The sequence below is a fragment of the Candoia aspera genome, chromosome 7 (genome assembly GCF_035149785.1).
Source record: "Candoia aspera isolate rCanAsp1 chromosome 7, rCanAsp1.hap2, whole genome shotgun sequence".
Taxonomy (NCBI): domain Eukaryota; kingdom Metazoa; phylum Chordata; class Lepidosauria; order Squamata; family Boidae; genus Candoia; species Candoia aspera.
In genome coordinates, this window is record NC_086159.1 from 76,802,520 (window position 1) to 76,820,772 (window position 18,253).

The window sequence follows — 18,253 nt, forward strand, 5'->3', positions numbered from 1 at the left end:
TCCCAAGGGGTTAAATATTTGTGGGTCTCATCATCAAAACCAAATCTATGCCCCAAGATGGCCCAAAGATTTCTCACAGCCTGCACTCCCGAAAATATGTTGACCACCTTCCTTCTTATACTCTGGCATCTTTCAACTGTTAAGAGGCATACCAGTTATGCTATGGATGAATCTTAACCTTGAAATGCATATCACTTTTTTCTTAGCGATCAGAGCTAAGAAAACAAGCAAAAGAAAAAGGGAAAAATGTTGACAAGGAAACTAAGGGGTGGAAGTGTGGAAGCTGAGGTTGGAATGGAGGGGAAGGGCACACCTCTGCTTGGTGCACTGACGTGTTTGATAGATGTTGGTATGAAACTCAAGTTTCAAGACATGAGCTATGTTTCTCCACAGTTCTGCTGGAATGAATAAATACTTCCACTACAATTACTACCATTTCTGCAGGTACACTGAAGTGCTGGAGGCAATCAGATTTATTATTTTGCTTTACAGTTTCCTTTAACTTCAGTTCTGAATAGGGCACTTCATAGTTATTTCTGTTCATCCTTGTCTGTGCACCTGTAATGTCTTCTCTTGCAAAGTGGTTTGCCAGCACAGAAAATATTAGTTTACTGGGTCAGCAACTGACTTGTTTGTGGGTTCACTTTCTCAAGTTGGGTCCCAAATAGCTTGCTGCTGCTTCTTATTCCTTGCTTTTCATGGAATGAAGGATTAGTGTGTGGGTTTTACTGTTGCTTTGATATTGTTGGGCAAAGCCCTGGGATGATGCTGAATCCTGAAAAGGAGACTGTAAGTAGATAAATTGATTGTGTACATTAAACAGGGCAAATGAGGAGTGCTTTTTGCAGCAAAGAGTGAGATTGAATCCTGCTTGGTCAAAAGGTGGATAGTAAATTTATCAAAATAAATGCCCCCCTCTTTACATGGATCTCAAGAAAAAAACTCTTTTAGATCCCTTCAGATGATGATGATGATGATGATGATGATAAATGTAGAGAGTAATGTAAAGTAATTTCTTGGCTTGCTCAGAATTTAAGAGTCAGAGTCTCAGTGCGTTACACTTTGCTAGTTGGCTTAGAAGCTAAGGAGCATCAGGTTTGGTTAGGATGGGAGATCACTGGAAAATCCCAAATAGAGAAGTTGAAAATCATATTGGAAGAAGTCAGTGGCAAACTAATTCTATACTGCATCCGATAAGACAACATGGATGTATCCATGTGGTCACAAGGTGTTCAGTTTTACTGAAGGATATCTTACCCTTGCCTTCCTGAAGTTTGGAACAGTGACCGAAAAATTATGATGACACACAACAGCAGGCAGAAAATAATTCTGGATCTACTGGTGGGTCTTTCCATGATTTGGAACAGATTGGTAAGGTTTATTTATTCTATATTTCTTAGCTTTTTTTTTTAATCTGTTCAATCTTGTTCGATTCTTGGAGACTGCCTGGACAAGTTCCTGCAGTTTTCTTGGCAAGATTACAGAAGTGGTTTGCCATTGCCTCATTCCTAGGGCTGTCAGAGAGGGACTGGCCCAAGGTCACTCAGCTGGTTTTGTACCTAAGGCAGGACTAGAACTCCCGGTCTCCCAGTTTCTAGCCTGGTGCCTTAACTACTACACCAAACTGGCTTTCATATTTCTTACCTACAACAGCAGCAAATGGTTCCCCAAATTTGGCTGTTAAAAAGAGTTGGAGGACTGTTGAAAAGAAGGAGTGGACAGATCTTGGGGGTTTAGTATTCAAAACAAATTCCTGGGCCCAGATCCTGCAAATCTAATATTACTTCTGAAGCATCACCCTTGGTTTATTGGATCTCAGGGTTCTAGTAAATAAAAAAGGCTTTTGCATTAGAACCAATGCTATTCTTCCTCATAGCATTATAAAGTACTAGGTGCATGGATTAAAATTATCATGCTATAGGTCTTAATCCACATTGGCATGGCTGTAGGGATGGTGTTGTTGATCTGCAAGGTAAATATCCTTCTAAGTTGAAGCTGAAATGAATATTCATAAGCAGTCAATTTTAAAATTTCAGCTATTGCCAAGCAGCTCTAAACGTTAAGGTTTTCAAATTCAAAATTGGATTTTGGACGCCATGTTGCATTCATTGCTCTTTCCTTGATTGTTTTGGCCTGTACCAAATGTGACATTTCATAAGCAGCCAACTGTTGTCCAATGTTAACATTGCATGCCATCTATCAGTCCAGTTACAGCTCAGGATTTCTTGGTATATTAGATTTACAGCCTTGCCACCCCTAAATCCTTCCCCTCCTAATGTGAAGTCCGCATGATGGTGTTTTGTACTACTCCAATCATTGCAAATCAACTTGGACATTGGGAAATTATGAAGGTGGAGCATACTTTCATGCTGGGGACCCCAGTCAATTAGCATTTGTTTCTTTTAGGCCAATAGCCAAGCACAGAGAACTGTCAGCCAGCGGGGCTCAGTTGGCAGGCAGAAATGAGCTTTCTGTTCATATCCCTTCAGCTTTGCACCTGAACCTCTTCTGTCCAAACCATGAAAAAAATAAGAACTGCATGTTTACAATTAATGCGCTCACTGTAATATCATGGTGGGTAGGTCTCTGCCTGCGTACCCTGAGTCTAGCATGTGAGTCCTTTTCAAGCCAACATGCCACTAAAGTGTGATAATAGTGTGGGGGAGTGGGGAGAGAAAGTTGTCTCACCTATGCTGTCCTATAACATTTCTACCTACATAGCGACATATACTGTTGGAAAAGGTTTCCCCATTATGGTGTTGTTGCATGGCCCCTGTGATGATGAGATCACAAGGAGGGGAGGGGATCACCTCCCTTGATTGTTGCATTTGCATTCCCATCTGGAAGAGCTCTGAAGCCAACCCTAACCTGAAGAATTATGAGGACCATGAAAGATAGGAGTCCACAATCCATTTGTGGCATTTACATAAGCAGTCACAGGTAATAATATTGTTCTCTGTTTTACAAAGTTATTTTCTGTAATAGAACAATAGAAAATTACCATTTTTACTTGTTGTTGTGAACCATGAAAATCTAGGGCCTAATAATAATACTACTAAATTTTTAAAATACCAAAAGCAAGTTTTGGGGGGGGTACAAAGGAGGATAATGTACTAATATTAGCTAATTAGTGTTCTGAAATTTGAAATTAGTTAAGTACCTAACTCCTTTGAATGTCATCTGTCAAAGACTACAGTTAAATACTTTGCATGCTGTTATCCAACATGTCACCATTTACTGAATACTGAAATAAAATATAATAAAAAATTGCATGGCTGCTCAAGAAATAGCACAGCAGAATTTTTTATTTCTAATAAAAAAATTAATTAAAATGATGCAATGGGAGCCAGTCTGGTGTAGTGCTTAAGGCATCAGACTAGAAACCATGAGTTCTAGTCCCACCTTAGGCACAAAGCCAGCTGGGTGACCTTGGGCCAGTCTCTCTATACCAGCCCTAGGAGGGAGGCAATGGCAAAGCACTTCTGAAAAACCTTGCCAAGAAAACTGCAGGGACTTGTCAGGCAGTCTCTTAGAATCGGACATGACTGAATGGATTTAAAAAAAAGGATGCAATAGGAGAGCAATCAGCTATAGGAGCCCACGTTTACTGATGATACATAGGACTGTGTGAACATTTAATTCAGTGTTATAAATTGAAGATGATACAATCAAATCCCTGAATCAATCAGGTTTGCAAATTGATCAGGAAGTCAATTTGAACTGTTCAATCAAATGAGATATCTTCAAATGTATTTGGCCAAGTTGGAGACCTATAGAAAGTGCAGAAATTGTCTTTACTGAATGAAATTGGAAGGTTAAATTGAATCAGATTTTAAATCTGAATCAAACTGACAATTCTGATCAGATTTTGCCTGACAATGAAAAACAGAAATTGTGTTCTGAATCTCAGTCAGTCCCAATTTTTGGAAGACACGATGACTCAATGACAAAATCCTCCAAATTTTCCTCCATATTTTCATCACTTAGGGTCACCTTGTATCAATGTTTCCCAATCTGGTGCCTACGAGCTCTGTTATATTTCAACTCCGATCACCCCAACATGCTAAGGATTATGGGACTGATAATCCAATCATTGGGAGGCATCTGGTTGGGAAAGTCTGATGTATGGAATCAGCTGAACTGAGAAGAGGTTTTGAAGTTGAAAGACAGAATTGAAAACAAAAGATACATGCATATCTTGAGTAATGTCCAATTTAGGATTTTGCTTTAGCGTGCATTATATTTGCAAAGATTTGAGCATGCATAGTGAAATGACTGAACACCCCTGTGTGCCAATCCATAATGCTGCCATTTATATTTCTGATGAATAGGTGCAGAAAAATTTATGATAAATTTTACTGCAGAAAAATCAATAATTATAAGGTCAGAAAGTTTTCCTCATCTTTGAAGAAGCTAGACCAACTTTTCTTGAAGAGCTCCTTCCATTCAAAATGGATGTTGCACAAATCCATGTATTAAATTGTAGTCTGAACTGAATTCTGTGTCAGATTTACTTTTAAAGTACATAGTTAGTCTAGACATCAAGGCATACTCCCACAATTTAGCTATCCATTCTTCCATGGAGGGCATCAGACAACATTTCCAGTGAATTTTTTTTTTCCAGAAAAAAAATCAGTATACTTTGAAGGATATATGATTTAGAAAAGTTTTATAAGAATATTGCAGGTTGAAATGGGAATTCAACTTTTACAATTTGATTCATTCTAGTACAGATCATTTTCCATAATTGTTGAGCTTTATAGCATTGCCACTACTCATTAAATTTCCAGCAATTCTTAGAAAGCAAACTCTGTTTTAGCAACCAGAAGTGCAATAATATATCAACAATAAGTCATAGCAATTTTATGGTATTGTAAACTGTATAGTTGTAAATTGTAAATGGAGTCATTTTAATGTCTTCCTTCCATTGAAATTCCCATTGTTGCATTTCTACTACTACACTCACATTTTGCATTTTTTAATAATGCAGTCTTTGACTTGTTTGGATTCTGAGTCACACCTCATCAACAATTTATAGGAGAGGTCCAGCAAATGATCCAAATTTCATTATTAACATTTTCAAATTCAGTCAGGTCTCTCAATATTCCCTCCTCTAAGAAACTGTACTTAAATAGGCTTGCAGTACAAGCCAAAGTAAGTACCCTGAAATAAGTTGAATTGAGTTCATTTGAATGTGTTTCTAGAAAATCTGTATAATATTTCAGCCTTACAGTACAATGGTAAACTTATCTACACAGAACAAGTAAGTCCCATTCAGTTTAATGAAACATACTCTCAGAAAAATATGTCTAAGATTGCAGATGTATTAATTTTTTCACATATACTTGAGATAGTATGTTTCTGAGGGTTTAAAAAATGTTTTCAATAGACATTGAAAATGCTTTCAATAGATTATTATAAAACAAAAACAATATAAGAAGTCAACAGAAATGATTTCTTTTCATAAGCTTGTCACAACTGAAATTATGAGTCTCTAATGCAATTGATTAAATATTACATTAGTTTCTAATGTGTTAGTGTAGTTTCATGATAGCATTTTTCATAGTAACCACCAACAGAGGAGATTTTACAGTACTTATCCAAAAAGAGGACAATTCTGATCTTAAGCAAGATTCCCCTAAAGAAAGGATTATACAGGAAAAAAAAAACTTGTTTGCCTCCAGTACCATATTCTCAATTAAACTAAAAAAAGTCTCCCATTTAAAGGTAAAGGGGAGAAATGTACTTCTTTTCAGACAGTATTATAAAGTTCAAAATAATATTCATTGTAATATTTCCACTTTTGAAGTTAGTTGTTCACCAATGTGATTTTAGACTGTTTCATCAAACATTCTTTGCTAGTACCATTCAGTCATTCAATTTTTTCCAACGTTTAATAAGCATATTATTTCACTGTGGCTATTGTTCCATATCATTTGATTTGTACCAGGGTTGCAACCTGATGTACTCCAGCTGTATACAACTCCCAGAATTTCTTGCCAAAGGTTACATGGATTGTGAAGTTGGAGTTGAGTTGCAAATAACTGCGGAACATGGTACCAGATTGCTTTTCCCACACCCTAAAGGCTTCATTTAAATACAAATGTACAGAGTTACTGCACTAGGCCAATCCTCTTTGCTATTTTTTTAACCTGTTTCTCTGTGTTTAGAACAACCATTCCTAGGCTGCAGACATTCAGATGACCAGTTGGTGGAAACAAGGTGTTCCATTGATCTGTATCTTTTTGTTGCCATCTAGTGGTGGAATATTTTTGCAACTCAAATAGGAAAGTCCCAGTGTCAGGATCACACAATCAAGCGAACTCAGTGCATTTGATTGCTGGTTCCTGTCAGTGCTAGACATAACAAGATGGGTGGATGCATGTCAAGATTCTTTGGACTACATGGAGGGAGGGGCTGGATTCCAGCAGGAGCAGAACGCTGGGAACCAAGGTAGAAAGCAACGGCTTCAGCCAGATGTGGGAGGGGGGAGTAGCTCACTGAGAAAAGAATGTTTAATTAGAAAATCGAGCACCAAATTTAACAGTTACAGCTTTTCTTTTGAACTGTGCATTCTATCTCATATTAAAGAGCTTTCTATTTCTATAAAGAGAATGAGGTTTGAGCATACCAGTTCTTACACCCTGTTTAACATTCCATTGAATTATGGGTAATAGGGGTTTCACCTGGGCAGGTAGTTATGTTGCTGCCATCTGTTCATGAACTGGGAGATGCCCCCATCATTTGGAATCTGTATGGGCAGGAATGTCCACAGGGTATGGTCAAAAATTCAAAATGGCAGCTGTGATGGCGCAATCAAAGTTCTGCCTGTTTTTTATGTGCATGAAAACCAGGTGGAACTTCAACTGCATCGTCACAGTTGCCATTTTGACTTTTTTGACCATTCCTTGTAGATGCCCATGCAGAACAGGAAAAACCTCTTCCCTATGAATGAATGAATGAATGAATGAATGAATGTATATACACACACACACACACACACACTGTATATATTTATACAATATAAATACAATATATATACTGTATATATATGTGAGTATATTGTATATTGTATATTGTGTGTGTATGTGTATAAATAAAAATAATAGTTTTAGTTTCCCTTCTTTTTAACGAGGCTTCCCAAGGTAGTGTTTTTTGGAAAGTGTAGGGCCAAGGACACAGTCCTACCTCGGAGTGAGAAAGAAAAATATTTTTATTAGTATTTAGTTTTGGAACAGTGGTTTAGCTGACTGAGGTCTGCACAGCTAGCAATAATTAACCTGAGCAAATAAAAAAAGAGAGGAACAGAAAACTGGGAGCAAAAATAAAGCTATAGAGTTTGAGCAAAGCAGGACAGAAAAGAAATGTTTACAAACCCTTGTCCTTACTTTCCTTGACAACTTTTGTTTAATGGTTCAAGTTCTCCTAGAATGTTTTAGATGCTGGGACTGAATTTCTAGGCCGGTCAGACAAAATTTGTTTCTCAAGGGCGTTGCTTGTCTGGGACTTGCAGCCGAAAATGCTCTGAGAAAAAGAAACTTCTCATTCCTTCTTTCCCTGGATCTCACCTTCCGTATGTGTCTGAAGGTGACAACGGCTATTTTTATGGAATAATCAACATTTAGCATTTAGACCCTTGGATCTGCTACATGCAGGAAGAAGTACTTTCTTTAATGTCACCCACGGTAGCCAAAGGCAGGGTTATCACAGAAATGAAAGATGTTGGCAGCAATTGCTCTCTTGACTTTTAAAACCAACCCCGCATCCCACAGACGCCCCTGGATAAAAGGGTAGTTAGATCTGTGCTATTCTACACTCTCATATTGCTTTGGAGCTCTTGAAATAGTCCTAGGTCAGAATTTGATAACCTTAGACATTGCTCTGAGGCAGACTTTCAGAATCTGTTGTCCTTCAAGTGTTTACTACTACGGGTGCTACCATACCAAGCCATCATATTTCTTCTGCTGTTGTACAACATACTACAGGGGAGGACAGCAGACTGAAGAAGACTGATTTATGGTAACCAGCTGAAATGGACACACATTATATTTGCACCTTCTCTGAATATGTACATGTGTGTGGAGGGAGAGGAGGAAGAGTAAGAGTCCTTCATCAGAAGTCATGAAGGAATCTACGTATATACAAATTAATTGTGCTGACATCCTCTCTTTGCATGACAGGAAACCTGGTAAAAGTCAGAGTCCCTGATGGTATACCCAACGTCTTTGTTTATATGTTGCTAGTCACATGCTGTATTTGAAGGAATAGGTTTGGGTGGCACAGAATGTCATTCCTGTCCTTCCTGCCATCCATCCATGTTCTCACTGAGTGGAGTTTGTTTGTCCTCTAAATAGGGTAGAGAATAATTGATAAACAACTTCCATCAGGGCTGGAGCTTTCCTGCATGGGGAAATCATCCAGTCTATGTTTAGAACCCAGAGATTGATTGATTTGATTGATTAATTGATTTAAACAGCCCTGTTTCCAGCTGGAGTTATGCTTTGCAACTATTACCATATAGAAGCAGGAGGCAACATTCCCACATTTCAAAAGTCTCTGTAATTATGCCAGACCAACATCTGACTAAACTTTGCTATCAGGCACAACATTGTTTCCAAATTCTTAATGATCATTCCGTTTCAGCAGACCTGATTGATTTAGAGTTAAACTTCAAGACAGATGAGATTGATAGGATGCAATTAATGATGTCTTTTCAAATCCAAGTGATTTTGTCTGATTGGATCCAAAAACGTATACCCACAGTATAACTTTTAAGATAAAGCATTTATGGATCCATGGAGATCCCCCATCAGAAGGCTACACAATACTGTACATCTTTGACACCTGTACACAAAATCTTAGGCATTGGCTGGGCAGCCACACCAGGCTTTCCGAGGCATGTTGAGGAGCCATATCACCTCAAGTGGGCCCATTGGTGATGGTGATTCAGGAGTTTTAAAGGATGAAAGGAGAGCCTTAAACATGTGCAAAGCCAGAGGTGAGAGAAACAGAAAGCCTGTACCAGACTGGCCAGAGGGAAGCCCAGGGAATGGGGTAGCAGGATAGTTTGAATCTGTTGTGTGTGTTTTTTCTCTATTTTCTATTCTATTCTCTATTAGTCAGCACTGTTTGGTTGTCTTTAATTGGCCACTAATCTGCTTGCATAAAGCTTAGTGGTAGCTGTGTCTTGACTGGTTGATAAAACACTGCAGCTGAGTTCCTGAATGGAGTGCCTGACAGCCAATATCTAATGAATGCACTTCATGAAGAGCACAATCATTTCTACAGAAGCACACATATAATCACGTTATACCCACAGGCACCAGCTTTGCTGCATGGGGAGGAGATTCAGTGTCTCAGTGCTTATCCAGGTATGGCTGCTTTTTGAAAGGATATCAGAGTTTATTTTACAAACAGACAAGTCGAACTTTGTCAGTGTAGTACAAAACAAGGGTGCCTGTTGGCACATAAGAAAGTACCTTAACATGTTTACTGGTTCCAAATTATTTTTTCTGGAATCCTGTCTCTTTCTATGCAAAGGATAAATGCACCATTCTTCACTAGGCATTGCTAGCCTAACTCAGCTCTTGCTTCATTGCTAGAACAGCATGCCATAAAAGCGATAGACGGCCATGACTCTTATTCCTGTCCTAGATGGATGACAAAACGTGTGCCCTGAGATAGGAAGCTTATTATTTTCTGGAACTTGAAAGATTGCTGTAAGACAGTTGAAATCTTGCTCCAGAGATGAGATATGGACAACACCTCCCAGGAGGGGCTTTTGCAGTTGCTAAGATATTCTGGTGCTGGGGTAAACTGTAGGTGAGGAAAGAGTCATAGATGTCTCTTAGCTGCAAGGAAGCAAGAGACATCTTTTTGCTATTTCTAGGTTTTTCAGAAGACTTGAGGAAAAGACTTTACCAATTAGTTCCCACGGAAACACATTGCCAGGCTATTAACAAGACCAAGACATTGTCAAATATTGCCTTCAGTCAACCCACACTAATAACCCAACTCATAGAAATTGGACAGGGATCTCCATAATGATTTGTGAACATTAAATGATACAGAATCATTTGCTGATTAGTGAGTGTTGCACCGAGAATTACATTTGATAAACATGGAAGTCCTCCAGTGCCTCCTTCATTCTCCTTCCTTTGTTCCATGAGGGCCATTTCAGTCAAAGGATTTTGGTGGATTCATAGAATCACAGATCTGTAGGATCAATGAGTTGGAAGGGACATTTTAGGCCATTAAGTCTACTCACTGCAGGAATTCACATTCAAGCAGCCCTGACAGATGGCTCTCTAGCCGCTGCTTGAACATATCAAGTGAAGGGAGGCCAATGCCTCTGCAGTGATTTAGTCTACTGTGACTGTTCTTACTATTAGAAAATTTCTTCTACTGTTCAAGTGGAATTTGCTTTTCCATAATTTAAATCATCATTCCATGTTCTGCACCCTGGAATGACAGAGGACAGATCTTGACCTTCTGTGTGACATCCTTTCCAGGATTTGAAATGCACTATTATATCCCTCCCACATCCTCTTTCCCAGATTGTTCCCTCTCTCGTCATAGGACTTAGTTCCCATTTCCCCTGATTATCCTTGTTTTTGCTTCTCTGAACCTGTTACAGTTTCTCTGAATCCTTCCTAGACTTTGATGCCCAGAACTGGACACATAATATCCAAGGTAGAGTATCACCAACAAATAATAAAATGAAATGGTTACTTTCTGTGACTTGGAAGTTATCTTTTCCAAATTGCTGCAGCCTAAAATTACAATCTCATTTTTGCTGCCACATTACATTATTGGTTCATGTTCAATTTGCAATCAACTACTATTAGTCCAAGACATTTTTCAAAAGTACCATTTTCAGATCTGCCACCCTATGTCTATATTCTTGATTTACACTTTCTAAGTGAAGAACTTTCATTTGGCTTAAATTTCAATATGTTACTTTCAGCATATTTCTCTAATTTATAAGAAGCATTTTGGATTTTATTTCTGCCTTGGAGGGTATTAGCTATCACACCCAATTTTGTCTCATTTGCCAATCTGATAATCTTTACCTCTCCATTACAAATATTAATACAAATGTTAAAAGGAGAGGGCCCAGTACTGAAAATTGTAGCATAGTCCTTGATTCTTTACTTCATTGTGATGAGGAACCATTGGTAATCACTCTTTGATATGATTTTGGAAAAGCTATGTATTCCTTAATGGTCTTGCATCTAGCCTACTCTAAACAAGCTTGAGAATCAGAATGAAGTAGGGAACTTTGTTAGATGCTTTGCTCAAATCAAGATATATTATGTCTTCAGAATTCCCCCAATCCACACAAGTTCTGCCCTGTATTCAAGATGCTCACAGATCAATCTCTTCGTGATCTGCTCTAAAATCTTCCCAAGTGCTGGTGTCAAATGACTGGTTTGTAATTTCCCAATCCTTCTGTTTCCTCTTCCTATATGATCTAAGGACCCTATTACTCTGTACACTGCAGGATTGTTGTTTTTGCTGATCTGCGATCCTCTGCTGGGATACAGCCAAGTGAGCCACGCCAATGTACAGCATTATTATTACAGTGTGAGCCTTTGAAAAGGGCTTTGTGTTTTCAATTGTGTTCACCATGGAAGTGTATCCTACACACCACAACTGTAATGCTGCAGTTGCAAGAGAAACAAGAGCTCTGGTGAGCCATTTCGTGGTGCTTTTTCTTTTAAATCATGGGCACCAGTGTGGCTGTGCAGGAATGCAGGTTTCAGAATAAAAGATCACAGCTGTCAGAGCCAAGCTTGCCTCTGACTTGGAAAGTGAAACTATTTCTGAGTCAGAGGAGGAATTGGAAGCTTACCTGGCTGGAATCAGAGAAGTGAAACTCCAGCATGACTCAGCAGAGTGGGAAGAATCCACAACGCTGAGATCCAGAGGAGGATTGGAATACACCAATCAGCGCGTGCCAGAGATGGGCTGAAAAGCATGCAAAGGAGAAGGCAGCCCGATTGGCTGCAGGAGACTCCAAGCACACCAACGATCGGGATAAAAGGCAGCCACGCAGAGAGCAAGCTGCCAGAGACAACCAATCCTCTAAGCCTGCAGCTTTGGGAGAAGAGTCCTTACTGGTGTCGGAGTCAGCATCTGTGGCCAAAGAGGAACCAGTGTTCAAGCTCCACTCCAAAGGTGAATTGAATCCTGCATCTGCTGCCAACGAGGAATCAGTGTCAGCCGTGCCCAGCAGCTTTCGCCTTGCTTCCAGCCATGATACTCCACGATTTCCTCAGTAGAGTTGGCAAGCCTTGACATTCCAGCACTGCCATTTGCCTTCAGTCCTGCGCACCCATACTTTGTATGCTCTGTTGTGTCTGGGAATTTCACACTTATCGTGTGCAGGATCTGGGTGCCAGCTTAGGCCGGGGCTTCCAGCTGAGTCCAGCCAAGTTCCAAGTTCCAAGCCTTGCTTTAAGTCTCCAGTCCAGAGAATCCAGCCTAGTCTGGGGCTTCCAGCTGAGTCCAGCCTTGCTCCAGTTTCAAACCTTGTCTTCAAGTCTTCAGTTCAGAGTACCCAGCCTAGTCCAGAACCCTCAGCTGAGTCTAACCTTGCTCTGGGTTGGAGTCCTGCTCCAAGTCTTCAGTTCATCCCTGTCTGTTGTGCATAGTCCTGTTTCCAGGTCCAGTGAGTCAGAGATTCAGTGCCAGTGCCGTTCCAGTACTGTGCCAGTTTGAGAACTGTTGCCTCCAGCCCTCTTGTTCCAGTCAGATCCAGTCGGCTCATTTGGGCTTGATTAACCCAGTCTCGCATATCAAGGACTTAATTATTGTAAATAATTCTTTGAGAACCTGTCTGGTGCTTAGTCTGAACAGGATAACAGCTGCACAGTGGTGGCACAGTATGCTTTGACAAATTGTTTGCAGGAAAAGGAAAGCAAAACGAAAAGCTGTTCAACCAGTTTGGGATGGAACTACATGGTACTGTTTCACATCAGTGTGTCAACAGCCACCCTGACAGAACACACATCACAGGCACCAATCTGTCCTCTTGGCACCATTGTCCTTTGGAAATATATTTTTCACTTGATGGGTTTTATGACAGTTCAATCAAGTGCTCACAGCTTCCATGTGGTGCTAAGTATAATAGGTTTCAAAGTAGGGCGGTATAAATTTAATGTGACAGCAATCAGTAGAGTTGCTTCCTGGAGCCCTAAAAGGGGGCTAAAGGCAAGGATTTGGCAGGGGGAGCTGATTTCTAAAGGTCAAAATGGTGGTCACAACCATGCAATTGAAACTCTGCCCTTTTTGATGGGATGCAGGCGTGATATGCTTAAAAAATAATCCTGTTTTCTTCTTTTCTCCCATTCAGATGCAACAAGCTGACTATCTCTATTTCCCTCCTTGATTTCATCAAACTTTCAAATGGCTGACTTACCTTGCATATTTATTTTAAAGGTACTTGCAGATTTATCGACAACCCTGGGTAGGTTAATAGGGTTACACAACAATTGCCCATAGCCACTTCATAGCTATCAGCAGGGTTACACAACAATCATCCATAGCTACTTCATAGCTATCAGCATAGCTAGGCCTCAAGGCCTTTCTGCTGTTTTGAAAATAAGTAGTACCATAACACGTGGTGCACTGCTATCACAGCTAATGACAGCTGCCCAGGACATCTGCAGTCAAAAAGGTCAGGAGAGTGGCTGAAACTGTGTGATTGAAGCCCCATCTCTTTTCTACATGTGTCATGTGTAAGGGGGTGGGGCTTCAATTGCACACTTGCCACTGCAGTTTTGAGTTTTTGGTTCCTTCCCTGTCAACTCTCTGCATGTGCAGCTCTTTCCTTTATAAGCATATCATATTGATCACCCCCCCCCCCAATATGCTAAGCAAGGTGAAAGAGCAACATTTCCTCCTTAATGGCAGAGACAATGTTTTTGCAAAAATGAGAATAGCCCCAGCTCACAGGCACCAACATTTGCAAGTCTAGAAGCTTAAGCTTCTTTTTTATTATGTTGATAAATGTATTTCAGCTTCACCACACACTGAGACTCTGTCTGGTTTTTTTTCCCCTCACTGTTCTAAACTCTTCCATGGTGTTAAAATTCAAAAGGTTCCATTTGCAAAGAGAAACTTCACCATTTCCTTTATCAGAATCATATCCTTGGTTGAGGATGCAGTAGCATCCTTGGTTGAGGATGCAGTAGCAATGGTAGATGGGCAGTGTTTGCTGAGATACCTATGAATTGGTCAGGCTAGTTAAAAGTATTACATATCCCATGTTTCTGATACTTATTCCTGATCTCTGAGACCTGATAGCCTCCCATACCATTCTGCTGGCTTGTGAAGATCACAAGGAAAGTTTCATTTCTGTGGCTCAGTTGATGATAAGGAGTGAAAAGATCTTTTCACTGGCCGCATCCATATTCTTCCTTTCTTTCTCCATCCGATAAACGTGTTTGACTCCAGCAGGATTTTGCTTGCTCCCTTTGTCTGTGATCTCTCCTATCTTTGTCTATGGTCTCTGCCTTTGTTGTATTCTTATAGAGAAACCCAACTGGGAACCCAAAGCTTTGCTGGGATGATGATTCTGTTGTAGGAATTAGATGCAGACCTGTGAATAATCTCTAAGCAAGCTACAGGTAGCTATGGTTATTTTTCTTAGAATTTGTCTCACATGACTACAGAGTCTGCTTGTTGTTGTGCTAAGTCCTTACAGTGAAGCTATCAATGTATGATGTGAGGAGGGGTTTTCTTCATTAGACAGCTTGTTGCAAAGCCTGAGACTGTTCTAAGTAAATGAATAAATAAAACAGATATTTTCCTTTTGGCAAGATAAAGGATCACCTACATACTTTATCTATACAGTAGAAAGTGATGTGTCCTTTAAGCTTAGCTTGACTCCCACTGACTTAATGGAAAAGTCCATGCACTTTTCTTTGCAATAATATGGAACTGGTTGGCCATTGCCTTCTCGTGGGATTTATTAATTGTTTTGACATCTCAGTCTAGTCTACTGCCCTGGTATTTCTTAATTATCTCCCATCCAACTACTAATAATGCCTGATGCTTTTTGACTTCTGAACCAAGAGTAAACTGGCTAAAAGCTGCTACCTACTGAACACTGATACTGACTGGTATCAGATAGAAACAGTAGAAACAGAAATGGACTTCACCAGATGGACAACACCGAAATCAGATTGACTACATCCTTTGCAGCCAAAGGTGGCGGAAATCTATACAGTCGGTAAAAACAAGACCTGGAGCTGACTGTAGTTCAGATCACGAACTTCTTATTGCACAATTTAGGATCAGACTGAAGCGATTAGGGAAGACCCACAGATCAGCGAGATATGAGCTCACTAATATTCCTAAGGAATATGCAGTGGAGGTGAAGAATAGATTTAAGGGACTGGACTTAGTAGATAGGGTCCCGGAAGAACTATGGACAGAAGTTTGCAACATTGCTCAGGAGGTGGCAACAAAATACATCCCAAAGAAAGAGAAAACCAAGAAGGCAAAATGGCTGTCTGCTGAGACACTAGAAGTAGCCCAAGAAAGAAGGAAAGCAAAAGGCAACAGTGATAGGGGGAGATACGCCCAGTTAAATGCAAAATTCCAGAGGTTAGCCAGAAGAGATAAGGAATTATTTTTAAACAAACAATGCATGGAAGTGGAAGAAGACAATAGAATAGGAAGGACAAGAGACCTCTTCCAGAAAATTAGAAACATTGGAGGTAAATTCCAGGCCAAAATGGGTATGATCAAAAACAAAGATGGCAAGGACCTAACAGAAGAAGAAGAGATCAAGAAAAGGTGGCAAGAATATATGGAAGACCTGTATAGGAAGGATAACAATATCGGGGATAGCTTTGATGGTGTGGTCAGTGAGCTAGAGCCAGACATCCTGAAGAGTGAGGTTGAATGGGCCTTCAGAAGCATTGCTAATAACAAGGCAGCGGGAGACGACGGCATCCCAGCTGAACTGTTCAAAATCTTGCAAGATGATGCTGTCAAGGTAATGCATGCTATATGCCAGCAAATTTGGGAAACACAAGAATGGCCATCAGACTGGAAAAAATCAACTTATATCCCCATACCAAAAAAGGGAAACACTAAAGAATGTTCAAACTATCAAACAGTAGCACTCATTTCACATGCCAGTAAGGTAATGCTCAAGATCCTGCAAGGTAGACTTCAGCAGTTCATGGAGCGAGAATTGCCAGATGTACAAGCTGGGTTTAGAAAAGGCAGAGGAACTAGGGACCAAATTGCCAATATCCGCTGGATAATGGAAAAAGCCAGGGAGTTTCAGAAAAACATCTATTTCTGTTTTATTGACTATTCTAAAGCCTTTGACTGTGTGGACCATAACAAATTGTGGCAAGTTCTTAGCGGTATGGGGATACCAAGTCATCTTGTCTGCCTCCTGAAGAATCTGTATAACAACCAAGTAGCAACAGTAAGAACAGACCACGGAACAACAGACTGGTTTAAGATTGGGAAAGGAGTACGGCAGGGCTGTATACTCTCACCCTACCTATTCAACTTGTATGCAGAACACATCATGTAACATGCTGGGCTTGAGGAATCCAAGGCTGGAATTAAAATCGCTGGAAGAAACATTAACAGTCTTAGATATGCAGATGATACCACTTTGATGGCTGAAAGTGAAGAGGAACTGAGGAGCCTTATGATGAAGGTGAAAGAAGAAAGTGCAAAAGCTGGCTTGCAGCTAAACCTCAAAAAAACCAAGATTATGGCAACCAGCTTGATTGATAACTGGCAAATAGAGGGAGAAAATGTAGAAGCAGTGAAAGACTTTGTATTTCTAGGTGCGAAGATTACTGCAGATGCTGACTGCAGTCAGGAAATCAGAAGATGCTTAATCCTTGGGAGAAGAGCAATGACAAATCTCGATAAAATAGTTAAGAGCAGAGACATCACACTGACAACAAAGGTCCGCATAGTTAAAGCAATGGTGTTCCCCGTAGTAACATATGGCTGCGAGAGCTGGACCATAAGGAAGGCTGAGAGAAGGAAGATCGATGCTTTTGAACTGTGGTGTTGGAGGAAAATTCTGAGAATGCCTTGGACTGCAAGAAGATCAAACCAGTCCATCCTCCAGGAAATAAAGCCAGACTGCTCACTTGAGGGAATGATATTAAAGGCAAAACTGAAATACTTTGGCCACATAATGAGAAGACAGGACACCCTGGAGAAGATGCTGATGCTAGGGAGAGTGGAAGGCAAAAGGAAGAGGGGCCGACCAAGGGCAAGATGGATGGATGATATTCTAGAGGTGACGGACTCGTCCCTGGGGGAGCTGGGGGTGTTGACGACCAACAGGAAGCTCTGGCGTGTGCTGGTCCATGAAGTCATGAAGAGTCGGAAGTGACTAAACGAATAAACAACAAAACAAATTACAGAGGCAGTGAATACAGTGGCACAAGAGTATCTCTGAGCCTACATCTGTCTCCCGTGTTATAGTGCAAAGAAGTGCAAAGAAGTGAAGTAATACACACAGGCCAGACACAATGGACTTCTATGAGTCAGCTGTAAAGAATGTTGGTGAACCTCACTCCCACAGATCCTAGTCTTTCAAACCTCATGAACTGCAGTCAGTTAAGAGATGTTACTAACTCCCAGCACTGGTAACATACATTACACTCCACCTCTATCTATCAGCAAAGAGGTGTTGGTGTTTGTTTTTTTCTGCCAGAAATTTGGCTGTAGAGAAATTAAAGTTACTATGGTAACAAATCACTCTGGCAGGGTGAACAGGTCAAACATAAGTATCCTCAGTTTTGGGTGTGAAAAGAATGACCATATAAGGAAATTGCCTGGAAGGAATTTGCCTGGGCTTGTTACAGTTTCAGTTTTCCTTTTACACAGCCTCTCCTTCCAGTCACAGCTCTGCACGTGTGAATGCATGAGCTTGTAAATATGTTTTTGTGCTTTCTGTAAATACATTTATTTTTATAGAAATGCCTGGTGTGTGTATTTTCTGATCTCTGGGGCCAAATGCTTTCCAGCACACTCTGACAAGAGGGGTGGGGTGGGGATTTGATGCAGATAATTTGGGGTGGGGTAAATCCCCCTTCCACTCAGGATCAGCCAGTTTTTTTAGCTAGAGTATGCAATTTGCTCAGTTATGAAAACTGGCTATAATGAAAGGTCTCTAAAATACCACCTACTTCCTTGTATTGTATTTTTATTACCCAAACCAGTATTTATATTGTTTTTTAAAATGTGATTTAGC